A 10,980-nucleotide genomic window follows, 5' to 3' on the forward strand; every position below is an offset into this window, starting at 1 on the left:
TTTTAAAGCAGAGGTTTGCTTTGGGATAGCTAATGTGGTAGTGATATAGAAATTTTCCTCTTTTATAAAATGGAAAGAATAATACATATTTGATAGGGTTGTTGGGAGGATGCAATGAGATCATAGTGCCTGGCCCATGGAAGGTACTCAGTGAACAGTAGCTATTACTAGAGGAGGAAAAAGCTGGGGTACATCAATCAGTTCACTCATTTATCTGGCAAATATTTGATGAGAGCACCTAGTGAGTCAGTGAGAGTCACGCCCCCATTCCAGGATGCACACCGATAGAATATATGTCCAAGGATGTCTAATCAAATGGGAAACCAAAAGCCAACCTTCATGCAAAGCTCCAGTAAACATGACTAAAACCTAAGCCCAAGGGAGACGTGGTCGTCCTCTCTCTCCACTGAACTCAACAGGGCAGGACCCACAGGACAAGGGTCACTGGACCTGCCCATCCAGTCACAGTGGAGATGTCATCAGGAGGGTGGCCTGTAAGGGTGTGCTCACCGCACAAATCTGAACTTGGGAAGTGAAATAAGGGTGGAACCTGGGGCCCTGCCTTGAAGACCAGTTACCCCACCCACTGATGAGAGTGGTGAATCAGACTGTCCCTACCTCTTGCTCTATTAGGGAAACATCTGGATTGGAGACCGTATTAGTCAGGTTGCCATTACCATAGATCAGAGACGTCCTGGTGGTTTAAACAACAGGAATTTATTTTCTTGGAGATGGTTCTGGAGACTAGAAATCCAAATTTAAGGTGTCAACAGGTTTGGAGTCTCCCAGGCCGCTCTCCTTGGCTTGCAGATGACTGTCTTCTCTCTGTGCTGCCTACATGGCCTTTTTGTGTATCTCTAGTGTCTCTTCTACTTCTTCCATTTGTGTGTGTGTGTGTGTTGTTGTTGTTGATGCTCACATTTTTCCATTGATTTTTAGAGAAAATGGAAGGAAGGGGGAGAGACACAGAGAGAGAAACATCGATGTGAGAGAGACATATGGATTGGTTGCCTCCGAGGTACATGCCCTTGACCAGAATTGAACCTGGGACCCTTCAGTCTGCAGGCCGGCGCTCTATCCACTGAGCCAAAGTGGCTAGAGCTCTTCTACTTCTTACGGGGATAGGGCCCCAGCCTTATGACCTCATTTAACCTTAATTACCTCTTTAAGGCCCTATGCCCAAATACAGTCACATGGAGGTTAGGGCTTCCATGTCTGGATTTTGGGGCAACAATTCAGTCCATAACTGGCCATTCTGGACTTCTTGCTATCTTCCCTGCTGAACTGATCGAGAGAGGGCAGAGAACCAGAAAGGGAGAGAGACAGAGACACCGTTAAGCAAGCATGCGAATCCACCCCCTCCCCCCCAGTTTCTCCACCTCTCCTTGGGAGAAGCAGGAGGGGAAGAAAGGGAACAGTCATGTTGTTCTGACAGTGGTTCTCAAGCCTGGCTGCTCCTTAGAATAACCTGGTGAGCTTTTCAAAATCGTCAATGCCTGGACCCCAGCCACAGAGTCTTCTGGTTCATTGGCATGGGGGAGTCTGAGCTGGTGTGTGTGTGTGTGTGTGTTTATTGAGATATACCTCACATACCCAAAAATGCACCTTTTAGCCCTAGCTGGTTTGGCTCAGTGAGGAATTTGTCCGCCTGCGGGCTGAAGGGTCCCAGGTTAGATTCAAGTCAGGGGCATATGGACGGGTTAAAGGCCGGATCCCCAGTAGGGGGCGTGCAGGAGGCAGCCAATCAATGATTCTCTCTCATCATTGATGTTTCTCTCTCTCTCCTCTCCCTTCCTCTCAGAAATCAATAATAAAATAAAATAAATGCACCTTCTAAAGTATACAATTTAGTGGCTTTCATATATTCACAAAGTTGTGCAACTATCACAAGTATCTAATTCCAGAACATTTCCATCATCCCCCCCAAAAAACCTCAGGCCCGTTAGCGGTCACTCCCCGTTCCTCCTTAGCCCTAGTCCCTGGCAGCAGTTGCTTGTAAGACATGCTGCTCGGGCCCAGTGCAAAGGTTATTGTGTCCAATCCAACATTCCAAACATTCAAGGAGCACGATGTGCAAGCAGTTCCCCTGGAATGGCTGCTCTGGCTCTATTTTACTTCTTAAATTCATTTTTTGTATTTTTCAATGAGCTGACATACAATATTATATTAGTTTCAGGCGTACAACCCAGTGATTAGGCATTTATATAACTTACGAAGCAACCACCCTAATAAATCTAGTACCCATCTGACACCACATAGTTATTATGGCAATATTATTGCTCTGGCTCTATTTCAAAATGGCTCCACTTTTGTCAACTTTTCACATAGATTTGTCTATTGCTTTTTATTTATGTCAATTTTGTTACCTATCTTGAGCTCTATTATGTATTAGGTTCTAGATATCACATATGAAATGTAGATATAATTTAAGGCTCTGGATGATGATACAATTTATTTTTGCTTATGGCAAGCAGTTAGGGTCTGAACAGATACTCAGAATTCCAATTATTAGAAGGAAATTCTAATCAGAAATAACTACATAAATCTCCCCAATTTTAGAAAGTGTGGATGTAGCATTTATTCATGAAATGAAAGAGTGAATAAATTCCATGACTGCATTCCAGTCTTTACACCAACACCACATCCTGTATTTGCTGCCTTTAGTTGGTTTTCAAATAAGGCTCTCTGTTAGTCACTAACAGTTAGTGTATCACTTGCATAATATGAAAGAAGAAATAATTCATTCTGAAGCGGAGTTTGTCACTCTTGGGAATGACTTCCTGAGAAAGCAGGAAAGAATTTTTGAGGCTGGGGTAGAAATGGAAGGCACAGTCAGGAGTCGCCCCCTTTTGGTCAAGAAGGTGAAATCCCTCGCCTCAGATTGTAATGATTTGTGGGATTGAGTCCTTTACTAACAAAGCAGAATTTCAGGAAACCGAGGGAAGAGGTTTGCTGAGACACCCAGTGCGTTACTGATGGTGCTGGGCCGAAGAGCCAGGATCTCAGGGCTCCAGGCGAGAGGCCACCAAGGCCAGACCCTCCTAAATCAATCCCCCTGGAGATTTCAGACTTTCCAATAGCTTTGGTGAACCCTTAGCTCTAAAGAAATGTTTTGAATTTAGCTTTCCAATGTATCAGAAAACTATCACATTTATCCAAAATCGACCATTTCAGCCATACATTTTGTACTAATTAATAGTAAGTTATTCTTGGAACAGACTTCCTTCCTTCTTTCCTTCCTTCCTCCCTTCCTTCCTTCCTTCCTCCTTCCTTCCTTCCTCCTTCCATCCCTCCCTGCCTCCCTCCCTCCACTTGTTTTTTCTTTCTTTCTTTCTTTCTTTCTTTCTTTCTTTCTTTCTTTCTTTCTTTCTTTCTTTCTTCCTTTCCGTCAGTCTAAGAAACGTTATCCTTAAAACTGTTCATGAAATGAGATTATGAATTGTCATTTTATTTTTATATATAATTTAATTGATTTCAGAGAGAAAAAAACATCGATGAGAGAGAATCATTGATTGACTGCCTCCTGCACGCCCCCTACTGGGGATTGAGCCCGAAACCCAGGCAGAATCGAACCTGGGACCCTTCAGTCTGCAGGTTGACTCTCTATCCACTAAGCTAAACCGGCTAGGGCTATTTTTAAACTAGATATTCTCTGATATCTTGATCATTAGGGTGAAATATAATGAACAAAAGGAAAGAATTGCCATATTTTTCTATTTTTTTACTCCTGAAGGTTTTAAAATGTATTTAAGATAATGATCTTTTTGTCTGAAAAAAACCCTCTGGGACCCAATAAGTCATCAAAAAGACCTCAAAACTGTAACTGGTCACCTATTGAGAGAAATTTCTGCATTCTTTCAGCTGCTTCCATGTCAGAGGGTGGACCCGAGTCATCTCAGGATTTTCATTCCTCTTTGAGTGGATTCTTTGATTTTTTGAAAATGTAGGGCAAGTAGGTGCTCGCTGCCCTGAGTGGAAAGTGGCATAAAGCTGTTTTGAAGGGTGGATGAAAGCTGCCCCGCCCTTAATACCTCTTGATGAGCAAATGTGCTTCCCTGGGAGAAAGAGTATAAACTTGCCTCACAGTTAAGGAGCCTCTGGGGCAAAAATCTCCAGATCCCAGCCCCTTCTTTCTCTGAGATTCAAAGACAGGAAAGTCTGGCTCGCCAGGCGTGGCTCAGTGGTTGAGGGTCGACCTATGAACCAGGAGGTCATGGTTAGATTCCTGGTCAGGGCACATGGCCGGGTCGTGGGTTCAACCCCCAGTGGGGGGTTTGGGGAGCAGCATACAGGAGGCAGCCAATCAATGGTTCTCTCTCATCACTGATGTTTCTCTCTGTCTCTCCCTCTCTCTTCCTCTCTGAAATCAATAAAAACATAAAAAATAAAAGACAGAAAAGCCTGTTGCGATAGATGAAGGATCTTTTGACAGAAAAGAATACCAAAGTCCTTGAGGAAAAACTCTGTGAGGGAAATCTGAACTGGAGGCCAGGGTGTGGAGGTGTGGGGGTGTGGGAGGGGTAGCGGGTGTGGGGGTTTGGGGGTCGGGGGTGGAAAGGTGGTTGGGAGGTGGCAAGGAGCTTAGTGAGGGTTCACCACGGGAAGACATACCTGGAGGCTGCCCAAGGAGGAATGTCCATGCGTCAGCTGACTGTATTCAGCTGTGTTCTGTTAAAAGTGGCTACGATCAGGTGAAAGCGTTCAGAAGAGTGTTGTCATGGTGATAAACACCTCCTCCACGTCACACCTGGGAGGGGATGCCAATGGTCAGTATGCAGCTGAGTAGAGGGCGTCTTGGGGCCCCTCCTGGTTTTGCCACGAAACGAAGGCCATGGATTTGCAGGCCCCTCTGTTAGCAGAACGCATTTTGCACATCCTCTCATTGGCCCTCTCAGCAGCCATATTCTTAGTGCTAAGGAAACTGTTCATGTGTGTGTGAGTGTGCAATCCAGTGACCTGGGAAGGTCCATGTCCAGTGTCCCTGGGCCTCAGGCCTGGGCTGAGTGTTCATGGGGACCATGTGCTGGTGTTTGCAGAGGGTCTGGCTAAGGCGGAAGCTCTGGACTCAACTGCTGGACACACCAGCAGGATCCAAGAGAGCTGTGAACTGAGCGCTTGGGAGGCGGCCCCGGGTGGTGGCCTTAGGAATCCGGGCCAGGTCTCTGCAGACACAGCAAGTATCCACCCAACAAGGAAGGGCCACGGTCAACAGCAACGCCGAGGACACCTCGAAGCACTGGCTGGCGGACAAATCACACCTCCTGTTCTCTCTGCCGGCACCTGCAGGGAGATTGACTCCTACTGACCCAAGTGAGTGCACCCCTGGGACTCCTGGAGGAAGGGAGATGCTTTGTGATGGACACATGGCACTTCTTGTCTATATGGACATGTAGGTGCTCCGAGCAACTAATTGGAAAAAATTAGAGACCTGACTACTAGGTATATGTAGACCCCTAACTGTATGTGGTTGAAGCAGATCAAACTAGGCGCAGGGTCTCCTAATTTGTCTCATGTATAGTCTCCCCCAAAATCAATGCCATTTTTTTTCTTTGGCTGCCCTCTTTGTGCGTATGGCTCTGGGATGAAGCTGGTATCATCCTTAAGTTCTCTGCCTTCAGGGAATTATGTTCAGACTTCGGGGCCCTTCCGGAGGCACGGCCCATCCTCCAGAAGGCAAGAAGTCAGCTCCAACAGCCCTCTAACTTGAGAGTTCACGCCACTGTTTACTGCGCTGCAGTGGCCATTGGAATTAAGCAGTTCTGAGGATCTATAGCTCATAGAGAACCACATTATAGACATTCCTGTGAATTTCCGTGTGCCTGATTCCCGACCCAGGCCTGTTTGCTGAACAATCTTCCATTGCTACTCGGTCATACCTTTCCTGTCTCAATGGGAGAATGACATAGGGGCATGTGTGGTTCTGTGAGGCTGAGCACTGATGCCTTTAAGGCTGCAAGCAGATCATGAGTTGGCCATCTGTTCTGTCCAGCTCAACACCCAGCACTAGGATCGAATTGGCTTACCTTTCACTCAGAAGTGCACAAAGGGGCACCCTTTTCTGTGTCTTGGTTTTGGACTGGGACTGTCCCCCTTCGTCATTACCCTCCGCATACAGAGCGGGAGGGGATGGCAGGGAGAGGAGAACTGAGCGATGTGCCATTGCCCCTCCCCAGACTCTGCCCAGATGCCATCTTTCTTTTTTTAGTATATTTTTATTGACTTCAGAGAGGAAGGGAGAGGGAGAGAGATATAGAAATATCAATGATGAGAGTCATTGATTGGCTGCCTCTTACACGCCTCACACTGGGGATGGAGCCTGTAACCCGGGCATGTGCCCTGACCGGGAATCAAACTGCAACCTCCTGGTTCACAGGTTGGTGCTCAACACCGAGCCACAGCAGCTGGGCCCAGATGCCGTCTTGAGGTTGGAGAGCAGGACCACACTGCAGACCTGTTGCTTTGACCCTTTCTCCTTGTCATCAGCCGGCACGAAGGGAAGAGTGGTAGAAACAGTGCTCCCGGCTGCCCTCGGGATTGAATGTGTTCCTGGTGCAGAACTGAGAACTCTTATGGTCACTGTTAACACGGAGAATCTGAGATTCTAAAAGGTTGAGAGCCTGCCTGAGCTCCCAGTTATTGAGCGAGGAAGCTGGGGTTGGAGCTCAGCCTATCTGACAGCAGAGTCCACCCACCGCTGCCCTTAAAATGCCCGTGAGCCCTAGCCGGCTTGGCTCAGTGGATAGAGCATTGGCCTGTGGACTGAAGGGTTGCAGGTTCGGTTCCGGTCAGGGGCATATGCCTGGGTTGCGGGCTCGGTCCTCAGTGGGGGGCGTGTAGGAAGCAGCCGACCAGTGATTCTCATCATTGATGTTTCTATGTCTCTCTCCCTCTCCCTTCCTCTCTGAAATCAATAAACATATATTTAAAATTAAATAAATAAAATGCCCGCGAACAGCACAGGCCAGCAAGAGAAGTGGCCAGTGTTTACACGAGGACCTGGAGGCAGCCCAAGTCCTCAGAGCAGGGCCCCCTGAAGGTAGGACAGCTCTGAACTAGACAGGGTGCTGCTGGCAGACTTTGAGTGGAAGGATGAAAGGGTTTCCGCAGGATGGAGCGCAGGGGAGCAGGGCACCCAGTTCCCTCTCTCTGCGGCCATGTCTCCCGTTCACTTCTTCCACATCGAAGAATCCCAGGCCACAGTCCGTGTTCTCTCAACTCCTGGGGCCGGGGCCGAGGGAAGGACAGAAGGGACTGGAGACAGAATGAAGTATTCACAGCACAGTGGGGCTTGGAACTTGCTAACTGGCAGCCCCAGGGCCGGATATGGCCAGCAGATGGGTTTTGTGGGCCTGCTGGTATTTTTTTAAAAAACATTTACAAATATTTTAAAATGGAGAGGTTTCACAAAAACAGATTTGTGGCTTTTATTGAAAATTGGAAAGCATTTATAACACGGCAGCCATGACCCCACATGGCAACCGCTGGCGGGGATTGAGCAGCAGCTCGCTGCCCCCCACCCCACCCCCATTGTGACAGCTGGCTTTGCCACTCCTCCACCGGGCAGCCTCTGTGAGCACAGGAGATTGTACCCATGGAGGGCTGGTGCTGTGACAGAGCTGACGCAGTGCTGAAGGAATCCTGAGGGAACCTGGTCTTGAATTCCAGGTTTCTGGAGAATAGCAGGTGAATGTTCACGTTCCTGTGTGCCCTGTAGGCAACGGTGCACATACGATTGATGTTCAGCAGAAAGAGGTGTGGGAAACAGACCCAGGGGTGGCTGGGGCTGGTGGAAGCCAGTGACCCAGGGAGAATTTAAACAGTATGTGTCAGTCAGGGTTCTCCAGAGAAACACGTGTGTGTGTGTGTGTGTGTGTGTGTGTAAGGGATTTATTTTAAGGAACTGGCTCATGCAGTTGTGGGGACAGGCAAGTTGGAGTCTATAGGTCAGGCCAGCAGGCTGCACACTCAGGCAGCTGATGCTTCAGTCTTGAGGCAGGGTGTCTCCTTTGCTGAGAAACCGGTTTTGCTCTTCAGGCCTTCGACTGATTGTATGAGGCCCACCCACATTATCAAGGGTCATCTCCTTTATTTAAAGTCAACTGGTTGTAGATGTTAACCACGTCTACAAAATACCTCCGTAGCAACATAGACGAGGGTTTGATTAAAGAGCTGGGTACTATCACCTAGCCAGGTAGACACATAAACCTAAGTCACGCCGTGATTAGAGCCAAGGGTTGAGGAAGGCGGCCAGGAGACCTCCCGGTTTCCGAGTAGGTGGGGAGGAGGTGGGCGGGGCAGCTATGATGGGAGAAGTCCTGTCCAGGATTGCAGGCGGGAGCATGGTGCATGGGACGCCAGGAGGGTGACATCAGCTGGCTCTTTCAAGATATATTATAAAAGGCCAGTGGCCATAACGACCAAACGACGGGTCACCAGGAGGTGCATTGATGGGTCTTGCAGTGCAGTGGGTCTGGGTCTCGCACGATTTTGCGCGCTGGGCCTCTAGTTTGATAATAAAGGGGGTAAACTGAGGAGCAAACAAAAAAGGTTTCTTTTTGGTCTGCACTTTTGTTGGTGAAGGAGAAGGAAGGAGCCAGTTAAGAGAAAAAGACGACATGGAAAGGAGCAGGGGAGGGGCCCGTGGTGGGATTTCTATTTGGACAAGAGGAAACCTTCATCCTCAGCAATTGAGCTGCGGAGAAAGCACAGCCTCCAGGTGGGCAATCCAGGACATCGGGTGAGCTCTGGCTAGACAGACAAGGACAGGAAAGAGAGTGTTCTAGAAAAGGCCCCTTCCACCTGAAATACTTTTTCCAAGCCCCTCCTCACCTCCTTCAGGCTGGCTTCCAGTTGCACCTGGAACCCCGCCCCCATTGCTCTGGGCTTCAAGTCTGGGGAGGATCCGTGCAGATGGCCTGTGGCCGCCTCCCACTCCCTTCCACTGAGTGGATGGCCTCATGCTGGCTCCTCCTGCGCGCTCCTCTGGTCCTGGCCCCTCCTGGCCCTGCTCAGCACTGTCCCCAGGGACTGAAGCAGGTCTGCCTGGCTCCCGTTGGTGGGCAGTGCTGGCCAACAGGCAGCTTGAGTGTCAGGAAAGCAGGGGCCCGCCCATCACTGGGGTGATTTAATGTTTAATTTTTCAAGAGTGTACAACATGGCAAACTCGGGTCATCCTGACACTACTTGTGTGGCGTACTATTGTTTTTATTTTACGTGTGGGGGAGAAAGAACCTCAATTTTTTCCACACTTAGGGCCTCCAAGGGGTTAACCCAGCCCTGCCCTCGCCCTCCGCAGAGCTCAGAGGATGTGGTGGCCCAGCCCAGGGCAGGGAGAGCTGCTCAGGAAGGGCACACAGACACACAAAGGGCGTGTGCGCTGCTTGGGCTTTTGTGTGTGTGTGTGTGTGTGTGTGTGTGTGTTTGTGTGTGCCGCCTCAAAGTTCAAAACATGCTGAAACACGGAAAGAAAGGTATTTGCCTGAGTGACTCAGACATGTTCCAGCATTTTCCCACAGGCTCCTGCACATCCCAAAATAACTACAAGCCTGCAGCCCGTCCCTTGGCATATGATTACATTTGTATAATGTTACAGAACAGTGGGCAGAGTGGCCACACTCACATGGGAGTTGCAGGAATGCACAGCCCAGAATGGAGACCATGCTGCTCGGCTGGGCTGGGCACCGAGCAGAGACCACAGCGGGACGGAGTGGGGACTCACCAGGACCATCCACATCAGCATGAGGAGGGGGAGAAAAAGGCCAGAGATACGACACACACTTGCCCAACCTTATACATCTGGGGATTGCAAGAGAAAGTCGGTGGGAGAGCTGGCCCTAAGTCTTGTCCACTAATATTGACATTTGTTTCTGGTTAAATGTCAACTGAGCCTTGGAATCACTAAGACCTTAAGTCAAGGGAACTTTAAGGGCCTACCGATTGTGTTTAGTGATAAAAATAACCTAACTCAGTAAGCACTCAAGAAGCCTTCATGCTCAGGTCCAGTGAGAAGAGATGCCCAAGGCACAGAAAGAAATGGTCACATTCTTTGATTCAGTTTAGCAACAGTCCAGTAGGCTTCCCCCCCTCCTACTGACATGGTCGAGTTTCTGGAATCAGTGGCGTCTGTAGCAGTCCGCTTGTACTCCCCAGATGAGTTCACCCGGGAATGCTGTTGGCAGAGTCCCACAGGAATAACTTCAACCTTGCTCAGCCAGCTAAGAGTGGCAAGTATACCGGTGTATTTTGGTGCGGCGTGGTCAGTCAGGCACCAATATTAAACTCAATACAGTCATGAGGAATTCAGCTCGGGGCTAAGTCAGCGTGCTCCCTGGGAGTTGCAAGACCTCAGGCTCATCTTTCTCTCCCTTTTCATTTCCAGGTTTACTTGGGAAGCAGTTAAGAAGACATCGAGCACACCTCCACATGCCTGGGCTGTGGTCCTTCCCCGGCTCTTAGAAGACATTGGCATAGACAGAGGGATCTTTTTCCATCCAGTGGCTTCAAAGTTCATCTGATCCCCAACCCCAGTGGCTTCTAGGAACCCAATCTGGGAAGATAAACCTCATTCCGAGCTGGTTTGGTGACTCAGACAAGTGTCAGATAAAGATGACCCCAAGCCCGGCTAGTGTGGCTCAGTAGTTGAACATCAACCTATGAACCAGAAGGTCATGGTGATTCCTGGTCAGGGCACATACCTGGGTTGCAGGCTTGACCCCCAGTGGGGTGTGTGCAGGAGGCAGCTGATCGATGATTCTCATCAGTGGTATTTCTCTCCCTTCCTCTCTGAAATAAAAAAATACACGTGAGTGCGCGCACACACACGAACTAGAGGTCTGGTGCACAAATTCGTGCATGGGTGGGATTCCTTGGAATGGCCTGAGTAGATTGGGCCCCAGCTTGCGCCCCCAGCCCTGCAGCCCCGCCTGGCACCCTGCCTTTGCCTGGTGTGGCCCCCTCACCTGCTCCACCATCCTGCCTGGC

The sequence above is a fragment of the Myotis yumanensis genome, unplaced genomic scaffold (genome assembly GCF_028538775.1).
Source record: "Myotis yumanensis isolate MYYU_CA2020_CCGP unplaced genomic scaffold, mMyoYum1.0.hap1 SCAF_13, whole genome shotgun sequence".
Lineage (NCBI taxonomy): Eukaryota > Metazoa > Chordata > Mammalia > Chiroptera > Vespertilionidae > Myotis > Myotis yumanensis.